Here is a 24,301-nt window from a genome sequence, read left to right on the forward strand (position 1 = left end):
GTAGATCGCTTTTGGTAAAATGGCCATTTTTAATACATTAATACTGCCAATCCATGAACATAGGAGATCTTTCCATCTTCTGAGATCTTCTTCAAATTCTTTCTTCAGAGGCTTGAAGTTCTTATCATACAGATCTTTCTCTTGCTTGTTTAAAGTCACACTGAGGTATTTTATATTATTTGGGACTATTATGAAGGGTGTCGTTTCCCTAATTTCTTTCTAGACTTGTTTCTCTTTTGTGTAGAAGAAGGCTACTGATTTATTTGAGTTAATTTTATACCCAGCCACTTTGCTGAAGGTGTTTATCAGGTTTAGTAATTCCCTGGTGGGGCTTTTGGGATCACTTAAATATGCTATCATGTCATCTGCAGATAGTGATATGTGAAAAGTCTTTAATAAATTCCACCACCCCTTCATGGTAAAAGTATTCACAAGATTAGTGGAAAAGGAACATATCTTGGTTTACTTCAAGTTGATAGCTAACACCAAATTGAATGGATAGAAATGCCAACAAATTCCACTAAAATAAGGAACAAGACATTCCACTCTGTTCATACTATTCAACATAGCACTTGAAGTCTTATCTGTAGCAATAAGACAGCCAAATGAGATCAAGGGGACACAAATTGGAAAGGAAGAATTGAAAGTATCATTAACTTTGGATGAAATGAGAGTACATTAGTGACCCTAAAATTCTACTAGATATCTCCGCGGGTTGATAAACACTTTTAGCACAGTAGTTGCATACAAGATTAACTGTAAGTACTCAGTAGCCTTTCTATATAGAAATGATAAACAGACTGAGGACGAAAATGAGGAAACGATCACTCTTCACATGAGCCTCAAGATGTAGATAATGTCTATCCAAGTCAATGACAGGTTTCTATGCTTATAAGCTTATAATCTTTGAAGGAAAAATTGAAGAAGATACCAGAAAATGGAAAGATCTCGATCCTCAGGGATTGGTAGGATTAACAGTAAAAATGGTTGTTTTTATCAAAAAAGTCTACCGACTGAATGCAATCCCCATCAGAATTCCAACACAATTCTTTACAGACCAGGAAATGACAATTCTCAACTTCATAGAGAAAATCAAAATCCAAGAACCCAGGATATCTAGAACAGTCCTGAATATGAAAAAGAAAACAAAAAAGAACAACAACAAAAAGAACAACAAAAAATGTTGGAGGTATTACTTTCACTGATTTTCAAGTCATACAATAAAGCTACAGTGATAAAACACACAAGGTATTGGCATAAAAACAGATACAACAACAAACAGAATTGAATTGTAGGCCCAGACATAAATTCACACCTAAGGACAGGGAAGCCAGAAATTATCATCTGTAAAGAAAAATCTTCAAAAAATAGATTTTGTCAAACTGGGTGTCTCCAGGTGGAAGAATGCAAAAGATGCCATATTTATTATCCTGCTCAAATCTCATGTACAAGTAGATCAATGACCTTACCATAAAACCAGAAACACTGAATTTGATAGAGGAGAAATTAGAAAATACCCTTAAACACTTTGGCATATGAGACAACATTCTGAACAGAACACCAATACTGTATGCTATAAGATCATCAATTAAAAATATAGGGCTATTTCCAGGGCAGTCAGAGCTAGTTATACCCAGTCTTGAAAAAAAAATACAAATAAATAAATAAATAAGTAAATGAGTAAATACCTCAAAACAGATTTTGCATTTTACGTCAGAGTAGAAATAAATGTATTCTTCATTACAAATAGAAATCTTAACTTGCAAGGACTTAATACAGGACAAACAAACTTATTCTGTAAGTATTTCACAGATTTAACATTGTAAAAACTGGAACTTAATCTTCACTACAAACAAAACCCTCAACCTGGAAGGTATATTTTTATTGTTTTCTTTTCTCATTAACTTGTAATGTATATTGTTCCTGTTTTAGTCTCACAGGAAGAGAGAGGGTAATCAAACAGCATTATGTTTATGTAAATAATTGTCAAAGAATAAGCTTAATAATAAGATGCTTGAAAACATCTCCAAATGAAGAAAAAAATCATTAAAACAAAATATCAAACAACAAATACTAAAGATGGTGTTAGCCATTTTCTAACCTCATGATTGTGATTGCTGGGGAGTTTGTATGCTTTAGACACACAGCACCTTTACGAGGTGAAACTGTTTTTCTTTATTGTCTTTAATATCTTGTCCTTCATGCACTCAGACCTTTTCATGAAATAAACCAGGCTCACAGCACTTAATAAAATGTGGAACTGCACCACTAATGAATCCTGGCAGTCTTTTCTCATTATGTGCCTAATTTCCTTAGAGAGCACAAACCTTCGGGTGGGGTCTTCTCATTCTTAAATCATCTTCAATTGGCAGTGAAAGGGAATATGCTCCTTCTCTGTTGAGTTCAGAGAGTCTAGTCTTGCTAACAGATAGAGAAAAGATGAGCTCTTCACAGGCCGCACTATCTAAAATTACACTTGTCTTTATAGCCTGGTACTTTGAGTTTTTGCTTAGGTTTCTTTGAGACTAAAACTCAAACCAAACAAAAGAGAGAGATTAGGGATGGCTCCCTGGTTTTCCTTCTTTTGAGACAAAAATGGCATCAATAACACTCCATTTATTCAAGGTCATTCAATATTCAGTTTCTGCACAGCAAGATAAAAGAGTGTGCCCCTGGCTTTCTCTTCCAGAATATATTAATATTAATAGTCTGAGTTAATAGGGATAAATGGCTGTCTGGAGCAGATCTGTAGCCTTGTTTCTCAGGCTCCTATTTGATTGGGGAGTCCTCCAAAATGTCTCTTTCTGGAGCTTTGTCCCCTCAATCATTCTACTGCTGTAATTGGAAATATGAGCCCAGAGATTCATTTTATTCATTAACAACTATTTTCCATGATGAATTTTTTTCCTCAGAGTGCCTCAAGTGGTAGTTTTGTAGAAATAACAAATTTTCCAATTTTGCCTTTTTTCAGAATCTGCATATACTATGCCTTTGGACAGGGGTTTACATGGAACACAGATTTGAAATCATGCATGCAGCTGTGTTACTTGTCACCTTATTTCCTTGAGACAATGTCACTGATTAAACTTGGAGCTAAGCTGGCAGTTAGCAAGGCCAGTGATCCTCTTTTGTCTGTGCCCCAAATCTCATGCTTGGCTTTTCATATTGTTGCTAGGGATTAAATCAGATCTTTTTGCTGACACAACAGGAACTTTTCCATACGGGACTACTTTTCCATGCCTAAATCATGCTATTTTATTAATATGTCTTTTGTGTAAAGGAAAACACAGAGAACTACATCAATGGCATAAATCATTTATTGAACTGAAGTCCCCATGTTCTATGGTAAAGCATCCAATAGAGTCAGTTTTGCTGACTATCCTTGCCAGTTTTCTCCAGGAGCCAACAGCTCATAGTGAACTGTTTTTATGAAGAGTTAAAGAGATAAAGAAACATTTAGCCTTAGTCTGCTGGATCTGTTGTTACCAGACTTTCTCCATACTTCATTCTTGGGTACTTTTCAATATTTTGTAATTATTCCCTAAAAAGCAAGATATTAAAGGGTCTTCTGCAGGTCTGCTTCAGACCCTATAATTAGTACTGATGTTAGTGAAATGCCAATATCCATCTTAGCTTCAATCATGTGAAGTCACATGTGTGAGAGAGTTTTGAAATTCCAGGGATAGCAGTATGCGTCGTTTTTTTTTTCCTATCCGTTTCTGCTCAACAAACCCACGAGTAGTTCCAATGTCTTGAACTACAAACCTCTGAAGGCCTCCAATGGGACATGTTGCTCCATTTTTAGAACTAATCTTTGTGAAAGCAGCACTTACAACACCATTGTCTTAGTTAGGGTTTTCATTACTGTGAAGAGACTTCATGACCTAGGTGAATATTTTAAAGGACAGCATTTAATTGGGGCTTGCTTTACAGGTTCAGGGGTTCAATCCATTATCATCAAAGCAGAAATCATGGTCCTGGAGGAGTTGAAATTGTGATATCTTATTTCAAAGGCAAGCAGGAGATGACTGGTTCCTACCTGGCTAGAAAGAGGGTCTCAAAGCCCATGCCCACAGTGACACATTTCCTCCAATAAGGCCACATCTCATGATAGTACCACTTCCAATTTGCCAAATATATTCAAACAACATTCTATTCCCTGGTTACAATAGGACAGTTCAAATACATGACTCTATAGAGGTCATACCTAGGCACAGCACAATGCAAAATACATTATTCCAACTTTACAGTCCCCATAGTCTATAAGAGTTTCTCCAATGTTAGGAGTTCAAAGTTCAATGTTTCTTCTGAGATTAGGTAATCTCTAAACTGTAATCCCTCAAAAATCAAAAAAAAAAAGAAGACCACATACCCCCAATATCATGCAGGATACACATTATCATTCCAAAATGTCATGGTAAGAAAACACTGGATGAAACAAGATGAAAATCAACCTGAGCAAACTCCAAACTGTGCATCTCCATGTCTGGTGTCAAAGCCAAAGCAATCATCAGATTTCTGAATCTTTCCATCCTTGTTCACTTCTATTGCCAGATCCTGCATTTAATAGCAAGAAACTTCTTCGTTCTCTGTTCTTCCATTCCCTGTTGCAACCTTTCTTCAGCAGTTTGTCTACGACTCTGGTATCTCTAACATCTTGTGGCATCCAAGACTACTTAACCTTTACAGCACCTTGTTCGAATGTCTAGGATCCACACATGATTTTCTGGGCTCCTCCAAAGGGTTTTGCCACTTTTCTAGCACTGTACTCTGTATCACTCTAAGCTCTTATTGACTCTAATTCCCTGATGCTCTTCTTGGTGATCATCCCATGGTTCTGGATTCTCCAATATGCTGGGGTCTTCACCTACAATCAGGTTTCACCAGTAGTCTCTCATAGACTCTCTTCATGATGCTAAACCTCAACTTTTTTTCATGGTCCCTTCATTCCTGAGACCTCAACTGTTACTCAGGCTGTTCCTTCAACAGTGTACATCCCTACACTCTCACAGTGCCAAGCCTCATGTGATCTCATGACCCCTTCATACCTTTAAAGCCAATACTACCTTGGTGATTCTTACACATTACAAGTCCAGCTGCAGCAGGAGATACAACCTTGAACATCTCTGCAACACAGCTTCTTTGTACTCCAATTAGATGGAAACAGCATGGAAATCTGGGGCAAGTCTCTTCACAAGGGATTGTATGCTTTCAATCAGCATATTATATATGGTGCAGTTTCTCCCACAGACAGGATCTATGGGTCCAGGAATCAAGAGGTGGAAAAGCGCATTCACTACTACCCCTAGTAGCCCACTAAATGTTGTCTCTGCAACCCTAAATTCTGCTGGGCAAGAAGTTTGGAAAGAATGCTAGCAAGTAACTGCAAGCAGTTGCATAGAAAAAGGAAACTTTCCTTCTTTCACTGACCTTATGTATGCCTCCAGCAGAAAATCTTTCCCAGATTAAAGTGTGTACCACAACATCTGGATCTATGGTGTTCTTTACTTGAAATTTGATCTGTTTCAGGCTGACCTTGATCAGAGATCTGATTTCCTCTCTCTCCTGAGATTATAGGCATGTTCCTACTTTCTCTGACTAAGCTTTTCATGGTGACTATGTTTCAAGTTTCATATAAAAAGCATGTGTTTTTCAGCCTCAAGATCTGAAAATCCACTATAAGATATGGGCAATATATCTTGATATTGACAGACATATTTTCAGTGACTTAACCAGAATATATTTTTGAAAAACTTTAAGCACTAAAATTTCAATAGCTGGAAACCAATTACACATTAAGTCAAAAATAGGTTATCATTGTGTTATTATCATCTGCAATACTCCCTATCAGTGTTTTTATACAACAAACTTATATTCAATACACTTCCAGACTGGAATGCAATCATATTTGCTTGATTGACTGCTGTATTTTCTATGATGAGAAACTTGAATGTAACAACATGTGAGTGCCAGGGAGCACTGGTAACTATATGTGGATTCCTAGACATTCTTTATTTGTCTTTAGATATATCTGATTCTGAAATTTTAAAATACATTCCAGTTGCATTAGCTTTATTATATATGACTTTTTTTTCATCCTACTTCAAATTCATCCAGCAAAGAAGTGACACATGAAGAAATAAGTAATAATGTATCCTTCAAATATTAATATGACAATAAAAAGTTTACAAATCCTCAAAGAATCTCATTGCTAGAATTTGAAATGTGGCAGAAAGCTCAATAGAGTAATAAGAGTTTTCCTTTAAGTTTCTATAAGAAAACATTCAGTACGTTTCTGCAAACGACAGAACAAAAGGTGAAAAGAGAAGACAAATGGAAATTGAGAGTAAAAAGGATTGGTAAGGAAAGAAATGCAGAGGAGGTAGGTATGTTTAGTCCTTGCCAGCTATGACACAGAAGAGTAAGCAGGAGGAGAGCCAATAGGATAATAGATGCATAGTGACACTAGTATAGTCAAAAATGGATTGTGGTGTGTTTATTTGAGAGTGTTTGTGTGTATGTATATTGTGTACAGGCATACACACTTCTGTATGCAGGTTCAATCTACCAAATGTGTACTTGCAGAGAACAAAGGTTCATGTCAGTTTTCTTCTTCACTTATTTCTCCAGCTTATGTTTTTCAATACTTTGAGGGTTCTTTTAATTTTTGAAATTCTGTTTATATATTGTCTGTGTAGACTTTTGTGAGTAAGTGTGTGTGTGTGTGTGTGTGTGTGTGTGTGTGTGTGCGTGCGCGCGCTTGTTCTCGCGTGTGCAAATTCTACAAACACATGTGAAAGTCTGGGAACAACTAGCATGAGTTGGTTCTCTTCTGTCATCTGTCTGCCTAACAACTGACCTTTCACCTGGGTAATCTTTCCAGCTGTCTACCTTATTGTTTTGAATTTGTCTCTCGGGGGAGATTCTGGAGCTTAACTAAATCTGCTATACTGGCTAACCAGCAAGATTCAGAAATCCCGTTTGTGTGTCTTCTCAACTCTGTCTCTCGTAAAATAGAAAAACAACACTACAAGTTTAGATTTTTCATATGGGTGATAAAGATAAGAACTCAGGTTCTTACATTTTCACAGTACACTTTACCAAGTCATCTCTCAGTTTTTAAACAAGTTTCTTCTATAGTGAAATATTAGATCTATAGGAATACTAGGCTGAAGTCTATATGTTCTCTAGTAGGAGACATCTAAAGCCGCAGATAAAAAGGCATAACCCAGGAATATAAAATGAATTGTCTTTATCAACATTTCTTGGATCATTTTTATTATCACCTTTTCTCTTCCCTCATTCCAGCCCAGCATTAGTAGTTGAACTCTTCTCCATCTTCTTGTTAACCTTTAAGACATTCTCAATGTAAAAATGAGTAAACCTAATTACTACGAATATTAATTATTTTTTTACTGATGTAAGAAAATATCCAATGAAAGAAGCTGAGAGGACTGAGTGAGCCAGACTCAGGCTGACTCCATGACAGGCTGAAAACCAACAGTTTGGGAGAATAGCCCAAATTTATGTTTCCAAGAACTGGAAAAGACTGAAAACAGTCAATTCCAGGAAAAAATACCACTTGCTGGCAGCCAATCAGGAAGATGCCTTACCACCTAGTCTGAGCCTACCTCATGGGCAACCAATCAGAAGCTGTAAAAGCTGACCCACCAGCTAGCCTGAGACAAGTATAATTAAGTAGCAAAAGTCCCCAAATCCCTCAGTGCTTTAACCAATCACAAAGGCAGCCATACTCCTGGAGATAGAGCTAATCAGTAATAGGAATGAAAGATAAAAGTCACCCATTCCTACCCTAACAGACTTAAAATTGACCCTGAAATTTCCATACCTTTGTCTTCCATTCTGATGAATGGTAGATCTCCCTCCCTGCTGGCAGGTTATCTACAAAATTAACACTCTTTCCTGTTGCATATTATTTGAGTCTGGGGTATTCTTCCCAAATCATAACCTCTTATAAAACTTGATGAATAAAAGGTTTATTTTGCCTCTCACTTTGAAGACATTATCTATTTAACAGGGAGGACATGACTACAAACTGTGTGAAACTCATCTTAACATTGCATTACAAGCAGAGAAATGAATGCTGTGCTTGGCTCAACTTTCTCCTTTTTATTCTATTCATTACTGCAGCCCATTGAATGTTGCAGTCCACATTGAGAGTATTTTCAACTTAGTTAGGACAGTCATAATTCTCCCTTAGAGTCATTGTCTGGGATTTGTTTCCTAAGTGAATCTAGATCCTGTCATACATGGCAATTAATATTAATGAATACCTCATCCCTCAGTATTTGTATATCTCAAATTTTACTAGCATAATTTCAACATCAATTAAATACATTATGAAATGAGAAGAGCTGTCCTATACCATGTTGAGAATTAGAGAGCAGCCGAGTCACAGAGACAGATTTGATTTATTTTTCCCCATCTTCATCACATACTTTTGCCTTTCCTGTGTGGAGATAGAGCAGAAGACATTCCTAAAGGAGAGGTATTGCCAAGGATCAGAGATTGTCATATAATAAGCAGTGTTTTAGGAATTTTGCTTTATAACACAGAAGTATGATCTTCATCATAAACAACTCATGTGTTTATTGTGTTTTGTGAATTCAATAGGTTCCCAATAGAATTCGCATGTTATATGGGTACTATTCAAGAAACAGCAATATATTTAGGAACTGAAACACTGTTTCTTTGTGAATTCAGGTAGTTCCCATTAGCAGCCTCTAGTAATATGTGTACTTTTAAAGATTTATCAAAATTTCTTTACCCGAATCTAAGTAACTTGGTGAATTCTGTTAGTTCCCATTACGCCGCAATAGTAACAAGAGGACAGTTCGGGATATAGAAAAATTTTCACAAATAGAAACCTAATTTCATGGCAAATTCAGTGAGTTCCCAATAGGAGATGATTGTATGAGTGTACTTTTCTAGATATAGCAACATTTTAACGAACAGAATCTAAATATCATGGTGAATTCAGTAGGTTCCCAGTAGGATTCGCATGTAATAAGGGTGCTATTCAACATACAGCAACATTTTAACGAAGTGAAACACTGTTTCTTTGTGAACTCATAGTTCCCTATAGCAGGCGCTAGTAATATCTGTCCTTTTAAATATTTATCAAAATTTCTTTACCTGATTCTAAGTAACTTTTTGAATTCAGTTAGTTTCCAATAGGTGGCATTAGTAACAAGAGGACAGTTGAGGATATAGAAAAATTTTCATTTATGGAATCATAATTTCTAGGCGAATTCAATGAGTTCCCAATGGGAGGTGCTTGTATGAGTGTACTTTTCAATATAGCAACATTTTAACGAATGGAATCTAAATATCATGGTGAATTCATTAGTTCCCAGTAGGATTCTCATGTCATAAGGGTGCTATTCAGGATAGAGCAACATTTTAATGAACTGAAAGACTGTTTCTGTGTGAATTCAGGTAGTTCCCTATAGCAGGCTCTAGTAATATGTGTACTTTTAAAGATTTTTCAAAATTTATTGAGCCGAATCTAAGTAACTTGGTGAATTCAGTTAGTTCCCAATAGGCCGCAATAGTAACAAGTGGATTGTTCGAGATATGGAAACATTTTCACAAATGGAATCAAAATTTCTAGGCGAATTCAGTGAGTTCCCAATGGGTCATGCTTGTATGAGTGTACTTTTCAAGATAGAGCAACATTTAAACGAACAGAATCTAAGTATCATGGTGAATTCAATGAGTTCCCAATTGGATTCGCATGTATTAAGGTTACTATTCAAGATACAGCAACATTTTAATGAACTGAAAAACTGTTTCTTTGTGAATTCATTTAGTTCCCATTAGCAGCCTCTAGAAATATGTGTACTTTTAAAGATTTATCAAATTTCGTGAGCTGAATCTAAGTCAATTGGTGAATTCACTTAGTTCCCAGTAATCCGCAATAGTAACAAGTGGACTGTTCGGGATATAGAAAAATTTTCAGGAATGGAATAAAAATTTCTAGGCGATTTCAGTGAGTCCCCAATGGCACATGCTTGTATGAGTGTACTTTTCAAGATATAGCAACATTTTAACGAACGGAATCTAAGAATCATGGTGAATTCAGTGGGTTCCTAATTGGATTCGCAAGTAATAAGAGTACTATTCAAGGTACAACAACATTTTAACGGACTGAAACACTTTTTCTTTGTGAATTCATGTAGTTCCCATTAGCAGGCTCTAGTGATATGTGTTCTTTTAAAAATTTATGAAAATATCGTGAGCCAAATCTATGTAACTTGTTGAATTCAATTAGTTCCCAATAGGCCCCAATAGTAAAAAATGGACTGTTCGGGATATAGAAAAATTTTCACGAATGTAATCAAAATTTCTAGGCGAATTCAGTGAGTTCCCAATGGGACATGCTTGTATGAGTGTGCTTTTCAAGACATAGCATCATGTTAGGAACCTAATCTAAGTATCATGGTGAATTCAGTAGGTTCACCAAAGGATTTGCATGGAGTAAGGGTACTCTACAAGATACAGCAACATTGTAACGAACTGAAACACTGTTTTTTGAAAATTCGGGTAGTTCCCATTAGCAGGCTTTAGTAATATGTGTACTTTTAAAGATTTATCAAAATTTCTTGAGCCGAATGTAAGTACCTTGGTGAATTCTCTTAGTTCCCAATAGGCCAAAATAGTAACAAGTGTACTGTTCGGGATATAGAAAAATTTTCACGAATGTAATCAAAATTTCTAGGCGAATTCCGTGAGTTCCCAATGGGACATGCTTGTATGAGTTTACTTTTCAAGATATAGCAACATTGTAACGAACAGATTCTAAGTACCATGGTGAATTCAGTGGGTTCCCAATAGGATTCTCATGTATTAAGGGTACTATTCAAGATACAGCAACATTTTAACGAACTGAAACACTGTTTCTTTGTGAATTCAGGTAGTTCCCATTGGCAGGCTCTAGTAATATGTGTACTTTTAAGATTCATCAAAATTTCGTGAGCCGAATCTAAGTAACTTGGTGAATTCAGTTACTTCCCAATAGGCCGCAATAGTAACAAGTGGGCTGTTCGTGACATAGAAAAATTTTCACGAAGGGAATCAAAATTTCAAGGCGATTTTAATGAGAACCTAATATGACGCGCTTGCATGAGTGCACTTTTCAAGATATAGCAACATTTTAACGAAGAGAATCTGAGTATCATGGTGAATTCAGTGCATTCCTAATTGGATTCGCATGTAATAAGGGTACTATTCAAGATACAGCAACATTATAATGAACTGAAACACTGTTTCTTTGTGAATTCAGGTAGTTCCCTATAGCAGGCTCTAGTAATATGTGTACTTTTAAAGACTTATCAAAATTCCGTGTGCCGAATCTAATTAACTTGGTGAATTCAGTTTGTTCCCAATAGGCCGCAATAGTAACAAGAGGACAGTTTGGATTATAGAAAAATTTTCACGAATGGAATCAAAATTTCTAGGTGAATTAAGTGACTTTCCAATGGGACATGCTTGTATGAGTGTACTTTTCAAGATATAGCAACATTGTAACGAACAGATTCTAAGTACCATGGTGAATTCAGTGGGTTCCCAATAGGATTCTCATGTATTAAGGGTACTATTCAAGATACAGCAACATTTTAACGAACTGAAACACTGTTTCTTTGTGAATTCAGGTAGTTCCCATTAGCAGCCTCTAGTAATATGTGTACTTTTAAAGATTTATCAAAATATCATGATCTGAGTCTAAGTAACTTGGTGAATTTGGTTAGTTCCCAATAGGCCGCAATAGTAATAAGTGGACAGTTCGGGATATAGAAAATTTTTCAGGAATGGAATCACGATTTCTAGGGGAATTCTGAGAGTTCCCAACGGGACATGCTTGTATGAGTGTACTTTTCAAGATATAGCAAGATTTTAACGAATGGAATCTAAGTATCATGGTCATTTCAGTAGGTTCCCAATAGGATTCGCACATAATAAGGGTACTAATCAAGATAAAGCAACATTTTAAAGAACTGAAACACTGTTTCTCTGTGAATTCAGGTAGTTCCCATTAGCAGGCTCTAGTAACATGTGTACTTTTAAAGATTTAATTAAAATTTACTGAGCCAAATATAAGTCATATAGTGAATTTTGTAAGTTCCCAGTAGGACGCAATAGTAATAACTGGACTGTTCGGGATATAGAAAATTTTCACGAATGGAATCAAATTTCTAAGCGAATTCAGTGAGTTCCCAATGGGACATGTGTGTATGAGTGTGCTTTTCAAGATATAGCAACAGTTTAAAGAACGGAATTTCGTGAGTCGAATCTCAGTAACTTGGTGAATTCAGTTAGTTCCCAATAGGCCGCAATAGTAACAAGTGGACTCTTTGGAATATAGAAAAATTTTCACGATTGGAACCCAAATTTCTAGTAGAATTCAGTGAGTTCCAATGGGACATGCTTGTATGAATGGAATTTTCATGATATAGCAACATTTTAACGAACAAAATCTAAGTATCATCGTGAATTCAGTAGGTTCCCAATAGGATTCGCATGTAATAAGGGAACTATCAAGATACAGCATTATTTTAAACAACTGAAACACTGTTTATTTGTGAATTCAGGTAAAGGAGTCTCTAGTAATGTGTGTACTTTTAAAGATTTATCAAAATTTCTTGAGCCGAATGTAAGTTACTTGGTGAATTCGGTTAGTTCCCAGTAGGCCACAATGGAAATAAGTGGAGTGTTCCGAATATAGAAAAATTTTCACGAATGGAATCGAAATTTCTACGTGAATTAAGTTACTTCCCAATGGGACATGCTTGTATGAATGTACTTTTCAAGATATAGCAACATTTTAACGACCAGATTCTAAGTTTCAAGGTGAATTCCGTGGGTTTCTTATAGGATTCGGATGTAATAAGGGTACTATTCAAGATACAGCAACATTTTATCGAACTGAAACACTATTTTTTGTGAATTCAGGTAGTTCCCATTAGCAGGTTCTAGTAATATGTGTACCTTAAATATTTATCAAAATTTTGTGAGCCAAATCTAAGTAACTTGGTGAATTCAGTTAGTTCCCAATAGGCCGCAATAGTAACAAGTGGACTGTTCGGGGTATAGAAAAATTTTCACGAATGGAATCAAAATTTCTAGATGGATTCAATGAGTTCCCAATGGGACATGCTTGTATGAGTGTACTTTTCAAGATATAGCAACATTTTAACGAACGGAATCTAAGTATCCTGATGAATTCAGTGGGTTCCCAATAGGATTCACATGTATTCAGGGTACTATTCAAGATACATCGACATTTTAACGAACTGAAACAGTGTTTCTTTGTGAATTCAGGTAGTTCCCATTTGCTGGCTCTAGTAATATGTGTACTTTTTTTTTTTTACATTAACTTCCATTTAATGTAATGTTTACACAACCACAACAAATGTGGAAATATATTCACCCACAAAAATGTTAGGGACACAAGCTTTCATAGTAAGTATAATGAGATGAATAGACATATGTGCACTGTATATTCATATACATATATTTTCACAAAGGTGATTCTTAATGACAAAAACTATAAAGTCATGGAAGTTTAATTAACGGTAATTCAATTTTGCTCATTTGGAACTATTGGCATCATGAAAATTTTCTTGAATATAAAGATACAAGGTAACAGTACTCAATAATTTTGGGTCTTACGCCTCATTTTAAATTGTTGTATCTGAAATCCTGAAATATATAAAGTTACTGCTTCATATTTCATAGAAAAAATATGCTCTGAGATTCAGTTGAAATTGCAGATTTGACCAGATCTATTATGCAACAATTTAATGTGTTAAGCATTTAACCACATTCTATAAACTTTTTTATTAAATTTATTTAATACTTAATAATAATTCTTTGGTTTCCGGGCAGACATCCCCCTCCCCCCTCCCCTTCCTTATGGGTGTTCCCCTCCCAACCCTCCCCCCATTGCCGCCCTCTCCCCAACAGTCTGGTTCACTGGGGGTTCAGTCTTAGCAGGACCCAGGGCTTCCCCTTCCACTGGTGCTCTTACTAGGATATTCATTGCTACCTATGAGGTCAGAGTCCAGGGTCAGTCCATGTATAGTCTTTAGGTAGTGGCTTAGTCCCTGGAAGCTCTGGTTGCTTGGCATTGTTGTACATATGGGGTCTCGAGCCCCTTCAAGCTCTTCCAGTTCTTTCTCTGATTCCTTCAACTGGGGTCCTATTCTCAGTTTAGTGGTTTGCTGCTGGCATTCGCCATTGTATTTGCTGTATTCTGGCTGTGTCTCTCAGGAGCGATCTACATCCGGCTCCTGTTGGTCTGCACTTCTTTGCTTCATCCATCTTGTCTAATTGGGTGGCTGTATATGTCTGGGCCACATGTGGGGCAGGCTCTGAATGGGTGTTCCTTCAGTCTCTGTTTTAATCTTTGCCCCTCTCTTCCCTGCCAAGGGTATTCTTGTTCCCCTTTTAGAGAAGGAGTGAAGCATTCACATTTTGATCATCCGTCTTGAGTTATATTTGTTCTAGGGATCTAGGGTAATTCAAGCATTTGGGCTAATAGCCACAAATCAGTGAGTGCATACCATGTATGTCTTTCTGTGATTGGGTTAGCTCACTCAGGATGATATTTTCCAATTCCAACCATTTGCCAACGAATTTCATAAAGTCGTTGTTTTTGATACCTGAGTAATATTCCATTGTGTAGATGTACCACATTTTCTGTATCCATTCCTCTGTTGAAGGGCATCTGGGTTTTTTCGAGCTTCTGGCTATTATAAATAAGGCTGCAATGAACAAAGTGGAGCACGTGTCTTTTTTATATGTTGGGGTATCTTTTGGGTATATTCCCAAGAGAGGTATAGCTGGATCCTCAGGCAATTCAATGTCCAATTTTCTGAGGAACCTCCAGACTGATTTCCAGAATGGTTGTAACAGTCTACAACCCCACCAACAATGGAGGAGTGTTCCTCTTTCTCCGCATCCTCGCCAGCATTTGCTGTCAACTGAGTTTTTGATCTTAGCCATTCTCACTGGTGTGAAGTGAAATCTCAGGGTTGTTTTGATTTGCATTTCCCTTATGACTAAAGATGTTGAACATTTCTTTAGGTGTTTCTCAGCCATTCAGCATTCCTCAGCTGTGAATTCTTTGTTTAGCTCTGAACCCCATTTTTTAATAGGGTTATTTGTCTCCCTGCGGTCTAACTTCTTGAGTTCTTTGTATATTTTGGATATAAGGCCTCTATCTGTTGTAGGATTGGTGAAGATCTTTTCCCAATCTGTTGATTGCCGTTTTGTCCTAATCTCAGTGTTCTTTGCCTTACAGAAGCTTTGCAGTTTTATGAGATCCCATTTGTCGATTCTTGATCTTAGAGCATAAACCATTGGTGTTTTGTTCAGGAAATTTTTTCCAGTGCCCATGTGTTCCAGATGCTTCCCTAGTTTTTCTTCTATTAGTTTGAGAGTGTCTGGTTTGATGTGGAGGTGCTTGATCCACTTGGACTTAAGCTTTGTACAGCGTGATAAGCATGGATTGATCTGCATTCTTCTACATGTTGACATCCAGTTGAACCAGCACCATTTGCTGAAAATGCTATCTTTTTCCCATTGGATGGTTTTGGCTCCTTTGTCAAAAATCAAGTGACCATACTGACCTAACTGAATTCACCATGATACTTACACTGAATGGCAATGGGGGGAGGGTTGGGAGGGGAACACCCATAAGGAAGGGGAGGGAGATGTTTGCCCCCTCACGTCTTTCTTGAAGTCCTCCAGCATCATGATCAAATATGATTTTGAAACTAGATCTTGCTTTTCTGGTGTGTTTGGATATTCCATGTTTGTTTTGATGGGGGAATTGGGCTCCGATGGTGCCATGTAGTCTTGGTTTCTGTTGCTTGGGTTCCTGCGCTTGCTTCTCGCCATCAGATTATCTCTAGTGTTACTTTCTTCTGCTATTTCTAACAATGGGTAGACTGTCCTATAAGCCTGTGTGTCAGGAGTGCTGTAGACCTGTTTTCCTGTTTTCTTTCAGCCTGTTATGGGGACAGAGTGTTCTGCTTTCGGGCGTGTAGTTTTTCCTCTCTATAGGCCTTCAGCTGTTCCTGTGGGCTTGTGTCTTGAGTTCACCAGGCAGGTCACTTGTAGCAGAAAAGTTGGTCTTACCTGTGGTCCCGAGGCTCAAGTTCGCTCTCGGGGTGCTGTCCACGAGCTCACTGGGGCGGCAGCAACCAGGAAGACCTGTGCCGCCGTTTCCGGGAGCTTCAGTGCACCAGGGTTCCAGATGGTCTTTGGCTTTTTCCTCTGGCGTCCGAGATGTGTGTGCAGAGAGCAGTCTCTTCTGGTTTCCCAGGCTTGTCTGCCTCTCTGAAGGTTTAGCTCTCCCTCCCATGGGATTTGGGTGCAGAGAACTGTTTATCCGGTCTGTTTCTTCAGTTTCTGGTGGTATCTCAGGCGCAGGGGTCCTGTCGCTCCTGGGCCCTCCCCCACGGGAACCCAGAGACCTTATACAGTTTCCTCTTGGGCCAGGGATGTGGTCAGGGGTGGGCAGTGTTGCCCCCACCACCACACACACACAGGAGGCCTCCTCCCTGTATGTGGGGGAAGGGGGAGGGGTGGACAGGAGCTAGCTAAGAGGGGGTGGTTGTGGCTGGAGATATGCATGTCCCTGAAGGTCTGTCAGGGTAATACTGCTGCTACCCTAGCATGCTTTGCTTCAGTGCTGAGCCAGGCTGTGCCTCTTTGGGGGGGGGAGGGGCAAGTTTTCTGCCTGAAATCAGTGAGTGATGATTTCAGTGTGAATGTCTGATCCCTTGCTGTCCTTTCAGTGCTCTGGCTCATGGCAAATGACTGAAGAAAACCTTAGTTAGACTCACACCCAGCTGTTTGGAAATGGTAATGGAATTGATAGCATACCCTCAGGGAAAGAGGAAGACTCCCTTTGCTCACTCTCAAATCCCAGCCTCGCCCTGCCAGCTTTGGATTTCTAAATAAGGCTGAATCTCGACCATATTTACAAGATTTGGCGTTTCTGATTCATGTTTAATGTTTAGTTAAATAAAGCATGTGAAGGGCTGGAAGGATGGCTCCCAGGTTAAGAGCACTCACTGCTCTGCTCTTCCAGAGGTCCTGAGTTCCATGCCACAGAAACCATATAGTGGCTCACAACCCTCTGCAAAGGGATATCCCATGTACTCTACTGCCGTGTGTTTATGAAAAGGGCTTTAGTATACTCATATAAATGAAAATAAATGAATAAGCCTTTAAAAGAATGAAACAAAATGAAGCTTGCAAAGAAATTGAGCATCTTAAAATGCCAGGCACGTCTATCCACTCCTTTTATTTTATTTTGTGTGTGTAAAACATAACCACAGAGGTGGTTCCCCTTTTATTAACCTGGATAGTACAACTGGGACGGAAGTGCAAACTGTCATCTACCTATCTGGGAGTGAAGTGGTTGGATACAGGGAGATGGAACATTTGCAGTTAGTAAAGTTCTGCTGTCAGTTTTTTTTCCTTTCCTTTTTGGATAGATATCGGGAGCTTTTTTTTTTTTTTTTAAAGGACAAATTTTGTTTTCTGTGCAACATTCTGATCATAGTTTCCCATCGCAAAGTTCTTTCCAGATCCTCCCTCCCCATCCACCACCCCGTTCTACCCCAGGCCTGCCCTTATATGTGGTTGATGCATCCCCAGGTGAATCTCCATTGGAGAAAGCACGATATTCCCATCCCCTATGACTGTCAATGGAAGATGACTTAAATGCCAGTGACTTCAGATTTGACTCCATTTTTTCCCTTGGAGAACTGGGTTTGGATCTGTTGATCGAAGGCAGGCCCTGGGTTTTGATACAAACAAACAAACAAAACCACCAAAAAATATTTAAAGCAGGCAACAACTGCCTGCATGCCAAGAGACTGTTGACTCCTCTTTGGAGCTAGTACGATGTGAAACTTGGTTAATATAGTAGAATCCACAGAGCACAAAGGGAACACTTTTACAAATTATGAGGGAGAGAGAGAGAGAGAGAGAGAGAGATCTGTTTATCTCCCTCCTCTAGTTTTTCAGACTAGAGATTTCATCTTCCTCTGTTCTGGTGCTGGTGGCTTTACTGCTGGTTTTGGGGGATTGGGATAGGGATATGTAGTGTGCCATATTGGATTTGGGCCTGGCCGCTCTGTAACTGCATGGCTACAGTTAAGAAGTCATGGGATTGTTGGACAGAGGCCTCTCCCATGTATTTAAGGCACAGGATGAAAGACCAAGTAATAAACACCCAGTGTCTCCACTTCATGACCTCTGCTGAGCCTGGCTGATGCATGTGGAACTGACAGACCTGGACCACACCTGGGTGGTGGTCAATTTACTTCTGCCTTTTGCTTCCTCAGCCTTTATGCTTGAGATTTAGGCTGGTCTTCTGGGATTTCTCCCTAATTAATTCAGGTCTCCTAGTCCCTCTTTTGTTACAGAAGTCATGAGCCAGGTAGTCATGAGCCAGGGTTTCCCACTGTGCTTCTCAGTTATTTTCTACCTGGAGACTTGGGTATATAAGTGGTGAATAAAGCTACAGGAGACTCTCACTCTTCTTCCTCACTCTCACTCTTCCTTCCGCTCTTCCACTCTTCCTCTCTCTCTCTCTCTCTCTCTCTCTCTCTCCCTCTCTCTGTCTGTCTCTCTTTCGAGTGCTCTCTCTCTCTAGAGCACTCTCTCTCTCCCTCCCTCTGTCCCTCTCCCTCTCCTTCTCCCTCTCTTTCTCTCTCTCTACACACATACAAACACACACACACACACACACAAACACACACACACACAAACACACACACACACACACACTTCCTAGGATGAAAGAAAAAAATGAAAAGGAAGGCACCCATGGTGATGCATGACTTCGATCTCACTTTGGTCTCAGCACTGGAGAGGAAGATAGGAAGGCCTATCTAGATGCAATGTGAAGAAGGCCTATGTCAGATTAGTTAATGGCTAGGTAACTGTTACCTAGCTAGTCTGCCATTTTGTTGCAGTTACTAATATTATAAGGTCACTTTCTCATTGGTTGTTTCTGCTGTTACTGCTGGAATTCATTATATATTCTGTTAGGTTCTTCTGTGTGAACACTGTAGAAGTCAGTCTAACTGCTTTCTTTGTTGTCTAGTTACCCACAATAATCTTGGACCTGAACCGAACACCCAGCAGCATTTCCCAAAACCATCCATGTATAAGCTTTTATAAGCTGGACCGCCAACACTAGAGCGACAGTGCAGACAGAGACTATTTGGAACCGGACTTCCATTTTGAGTTTTTCTTTGTGTTCTTGTTTTTTTCTCCTGTCCTGTCCTGTTCTGTCCTGTCCTATTCTGTCTTGTCCGACCTGTCTGTCTGTCTCTCTGTCTTTCAGTCTGTAAATCCACACATATAGTTCTTTCCACATCATATATTTCAAAACAAATAATGCTTGTTGTGCTTCTCATTTCATTCAAGGGTACTACTCTCTAGATCAGAGGAGCCCCCTTACAATTCTCCACAGGTAGTGATGACTGGGGTGTTCAGTGCAACTAAGCAGGAATTATATGGTTGCTGCCATTATGCTTGATCTTACCCAAGGTAGGGTTTCGGGGCATGGTTGCCAAGATGGCAAACAACAGACAGTGATCGAAGAGATGGAACAATAACCTACAATTTTCCCTTTCTGTCACTGTTTCTCTGTCACTCTCTGTCTCTCTTCCCTCCTTCCCTCCCTCCTCTCTCAGAGCTGAATGAACCTTGCAACTAAAGTAAATGTACAGTGAATAGAAGCCAGGTGTGGTGCTGCATGTCTTTAATTGCATCACTTGAGTGGTGGAGGTGGGTAGAACCCTGTGAGCAGGCTGCAGACCTGATCCAGGTACTGATTTCCAGGGCTTATGTGCAAAGACCCCTGACTCAACTAAAGAAATGAAGAGGAAATTAAAGAAACAGATACAATTAACTTGGAATAAACCAAACAAACTAAGGAAAAGGAAAGGCAGTATTGGGGTGGCCTGGCTTACAGTGGAGGGGCAAACATTTATTTGCCAGTGCCTCCTCAGTTGAATACACACACACACACACACACACACACACACACACACACACAGAGGGAGAGAGAGAGAGAGAGAGAGAGAGAGAGAGAGAGAGAGAAAGAGAGAGAGAGAGAGAGCACGATCAATCTGTTAATCTGTTTGTCTCCCTCCCCTAGTTTTTCAGACAGGGTTTCTCTATGAATTCCTCTGCAGACTGATGGGTCAGAGGGCAAACCTGCTGGCTGTTAAAGGTCTAGGGAAAAGATGAAGGCCTAGATGCAATGTGTAGGCCTGAGGGAACTGTTAAGGCCTAGATGCCCTGTGAAGGAGGCCTACATCATGTATACATATATATACACATATTCATGTATATGAATATGTATGTGAATGTGTATACACTCAGGTATCCTTTATTTTATTAGCTTATTTTGAGTATAATTTCCATGCTAATCAAAAAGAAGAAATTTTCTTTGGCATCGGATTCTTCTGGAACAAAAAATGGATATAAATAATCACATATTCAGTTGTTATGTCTAATATTGAGAAGATATTCCCAGATATGGTTTTAATCCATCATAGTCCATGTGTGAACACAAAACAGACTTAGTAAGAATTTTGGCAAGTGGATTTTAAAAACTTATATAGGGTTATTAAGAGCAACGGTAACATCTTTTAACTTGATATTTTATATATTTACATTGCAAATGTTATTCCCTTGCCCAGTTACCCACTCTCCCACAACCCACACCCTGTTTCCATGAGGATGCTTTTCCTCCCATCCACCCACTCGCACCCCAGTAGCATACCATTCCCCTGCACTGGAGAAAGAAACATTCATAGGACCAAGGGCTTCTCCTCCTATTGATGCCAGACAATGCCATCCTCTGCTCCATATGCAACTGAAGCAATAGGCTTTTGCATGAGCACTATTTGGTTAGTAGTTTAATCCCTGGGAGCACTGGTAAGTCTAGTTGGTTGATATTATTGTTCTTCCTATGGGTTTGCAAACCATTTCAGCTCTTCCTATTTAATAGTCTTTGTTCATTAAACTAATAAAACTTTATGTTGTAGTTATTTGAAGAGAAAGAATTTTATGAATCATGTGATATCAACTGAACAAATATGAAAATTATGTATGCAAACTTTACAAAAGTTAGTTTCAACACAAAAGTATAAATTTACAATTTAATGAACAAGGAACTAATTGATCAAGCAAATGTTGACAACTAAAATTCATGTATGTATGCAATAGAAAATAATATTTGAGATATAAAATTAAGACTTGTGTTAGTAAAATAATGCATAAGTTATTTTACTTGAAAATCTTATGATCATATTAATACAGCTAGAAAACATTAAGAAAAAAATTAATACTCTTAATAATGGGATACACATGCACACAAATTTATAAAAATTTGATCCATATACATCATATTATAATGTCATTTCAAAAGTTAGAAGTATCATTGTGTTCATTATGAATGAAAGGAAGATGTTTCAGACCATAAACAGAAATAAAATTTTCTAGAATTTTACATAAATAAAAGGCATTTAGAAACTAAAATTTTTAATAACATCTCCATCATAATTAGATGGGTTATGTTCCTGCCTTCTTGCAATGAACATTGAATTGATCTCTATTGTATCAAGAAAATTGTGATAGCTGTTCGGTATAGAGAATGAAAAGCTGTCCTCTGGACAGCTCATGGTTATCACACTCATGAACCCACAGCACCTGTGTTAACACAATACTTTCACATGATCAAGCCAGCTAGAGTCAGGGCTTAGATGGGGTGACCAACCCTTGCCAATGCCATATTGAGGGGCTTTTGGCATTTGATGGCTACTGGTGAATGAAGAATTATTCATTTTTTTGGGGGGGTATTGCCTTGGTAATTTGCTTGTGCTTCAATAGATTCCCTTCATGAGTAACACTAGACTCTGATTCTTTGGTGAGGTCTAAAAGGTAAACAGATGAAGACATGGTGTCAGGAGATGTATTATAGGAAATATGGTGAGATTTGGTAAAGAGAATGTAGAGTGCATTCAAGTATATTTCTTTATATAAAAAATAAAGAAGGGCTGGAGAGATGGCTCAGCGGTTAAGAGCACCCGACTGCTCTTCTAGAGGTCATGAGTTCAATTCCCAGCAACCACATGGTGGCTCACAACCATCTGTAAAGAGATCCGATGCCCTCTTCTGGTGTATCTGAGGACAGCTACAGTGTACTTGTATATAATAAATAAATAAATCTTTAAAAAAAATAAAGAAAAATATGAAAGAACAAATATTTACTTAATTAACAGAAGATAGAATATCTCTATAGACAAATTCTAAACAGCTTATAAACATATAGCTAGAAATAATAGATGAGTTTAAAAGATGCACAAATTTCCTTCACTGTTTAAAAGATCATCGTAAGAGATCATGGGAGAGAATGTAATGTATTATAATATACTTTCAAATGTAAAAGATAATAACTTTAGCTTAGTAATAAATGCAAGATTTTCCACCGATGGAGATTATGTATAATTAGTTTGAGCTAATTCCTCCCTGTTAAATTATACGCATTTCTAAATTCCTCAGAAAAACAACCTCTGAATAACTACTTTTAGTCCCCCAAAGTCCAGGGAATTGGGGCAAAAACCCTTCAATGGTTTCTTCAAGCTGTACATAATTATTTTTATATTTCTCACTAAACTAATATTATGATCTTTTACATTGGCACAGAACTTATTTGATACAAATTTAGATTTTAAAGATTTTCTTTAATATAAATTTCTCATTGATTTAAAATTAATATTGTTACTCTGATGTACACGTATTGTGCCTATACAACACATTTCAGCATAGATGGCTTATACCCAGTCCTTTTCTGCTATTAAAAAATGAAGCTGAGATGATTAAGCACATGAGTTTAAGGCCAAATAACAAATTCATGTCTCTAAGTTTATTGTTAGAATGCTTTCAAGATAATTTATTAAGATAATTAATGGACAACAGTCCAGATTACTTATATAGTTAGATGGTTTCTAAAAAACACCAGAAGTTCACAAAATATGACATTTAATGTTCTTTAACTTTTATTGAGACATGTCCACTCCCACCAGCTCCCCTTTGGTATATTCAAAGAAGAAACTGAAAATCTCCACCTCCACGTGAGGTGATTTATTGTGGCAGACAGACACTATGCAAAAATTGCTCCAATTCTTCTACAGACTAATTACTCTCCAGAAAAGGAAACATTGCAGAATAAGTTGGCTGAAAATTTCTGCCAAGCCAGAATGATTAGCCCTTCAAAATTTAGTGTTTCAAAAGTCTGTCTGATGATCCTAGGCCAGAAGCTTGAAGACTTGCTCTTACGTGTTGCTCACAGGGGACTGTGCAAATAGAAAATTGTCTCTATAACCTGTCTCCGTTCTAGAAGCCATGCTAGGCTTCCTATATTTACAGATATACGGCTCATTCTCAGATTACTGGCGGGGTTGAAAACTTAGTATAATCTTATAACCCACTCAGACTATTTAACTTTGAGAATACATATTTTAATTAGCTAGTTATCAGATAATACATGAGCTAGCCAGGATATAACAGATTTTAAGCCTCTTAAAAGCTAAAATATATAACTAAATGTTCTGTTTAACTGATAAAAGTTGGGCTGGGTGTTAGGTACATCTTATACTTTTAAATTACAGAATGATAATAGTTGTGCTCAACTTATATTTGAGAAAATTTTTTTTTAATTAAAAGGGTAAAAGAGTAGATTGATGTCATTATTAAGGTGAAGGGAGGTACAGGATAGAACCAGGCCTGTCATTGGACTAGAAGGAAGGATGGGTGGGAGAAAAGTTTTAGAGAGGCAGTGGAAGCCAGAGTGAGAATGTGAGAGCACAGAGAACATAGCAGTCGATGTTTAGATGCCTCTCTGTACATATTACAGGTTGATATGACTATTCTCAAGGGATGGGTGTGTACAGGATTTTGTGCCATCTAGATTGGCAAATTATATCTTATCAATTGCATCAGAAAATATTGTTTGATGTGTCCTTTCATAAGGCAACTTAATTGAGTTTAAGAGAGTGTATGGTGGCCAGATGCATGGGCCTACCAAAGAATTGGGATGTGTATGCCTGGCTTGGTGGAAACCCAACCAAGAGGGCTGTGGGTGAGGGAGGAGCAGCCTGACAGGTTTCCGTGTTGTTGAGAATAGTGTGTCAGAAAGTAGATGGGGCAGCATGGAGCCACTGAGATAAATTATTGCTAT

This window comes from Rattus norvegicus, chromosome 2 (assembly GCF_021556685.1).
Source record: "Rattus norvegicus strain SHRSP/BbbUtx chromosome 2, alternate assembly SHRSP_T2T, whole genome shotgun sequence".
Lineage (NCBI taxonomy): Eukaryota > Metazoa > Chordata > Mammalia > Rodentia > Muridae > Rattus > Rattus norvegicus.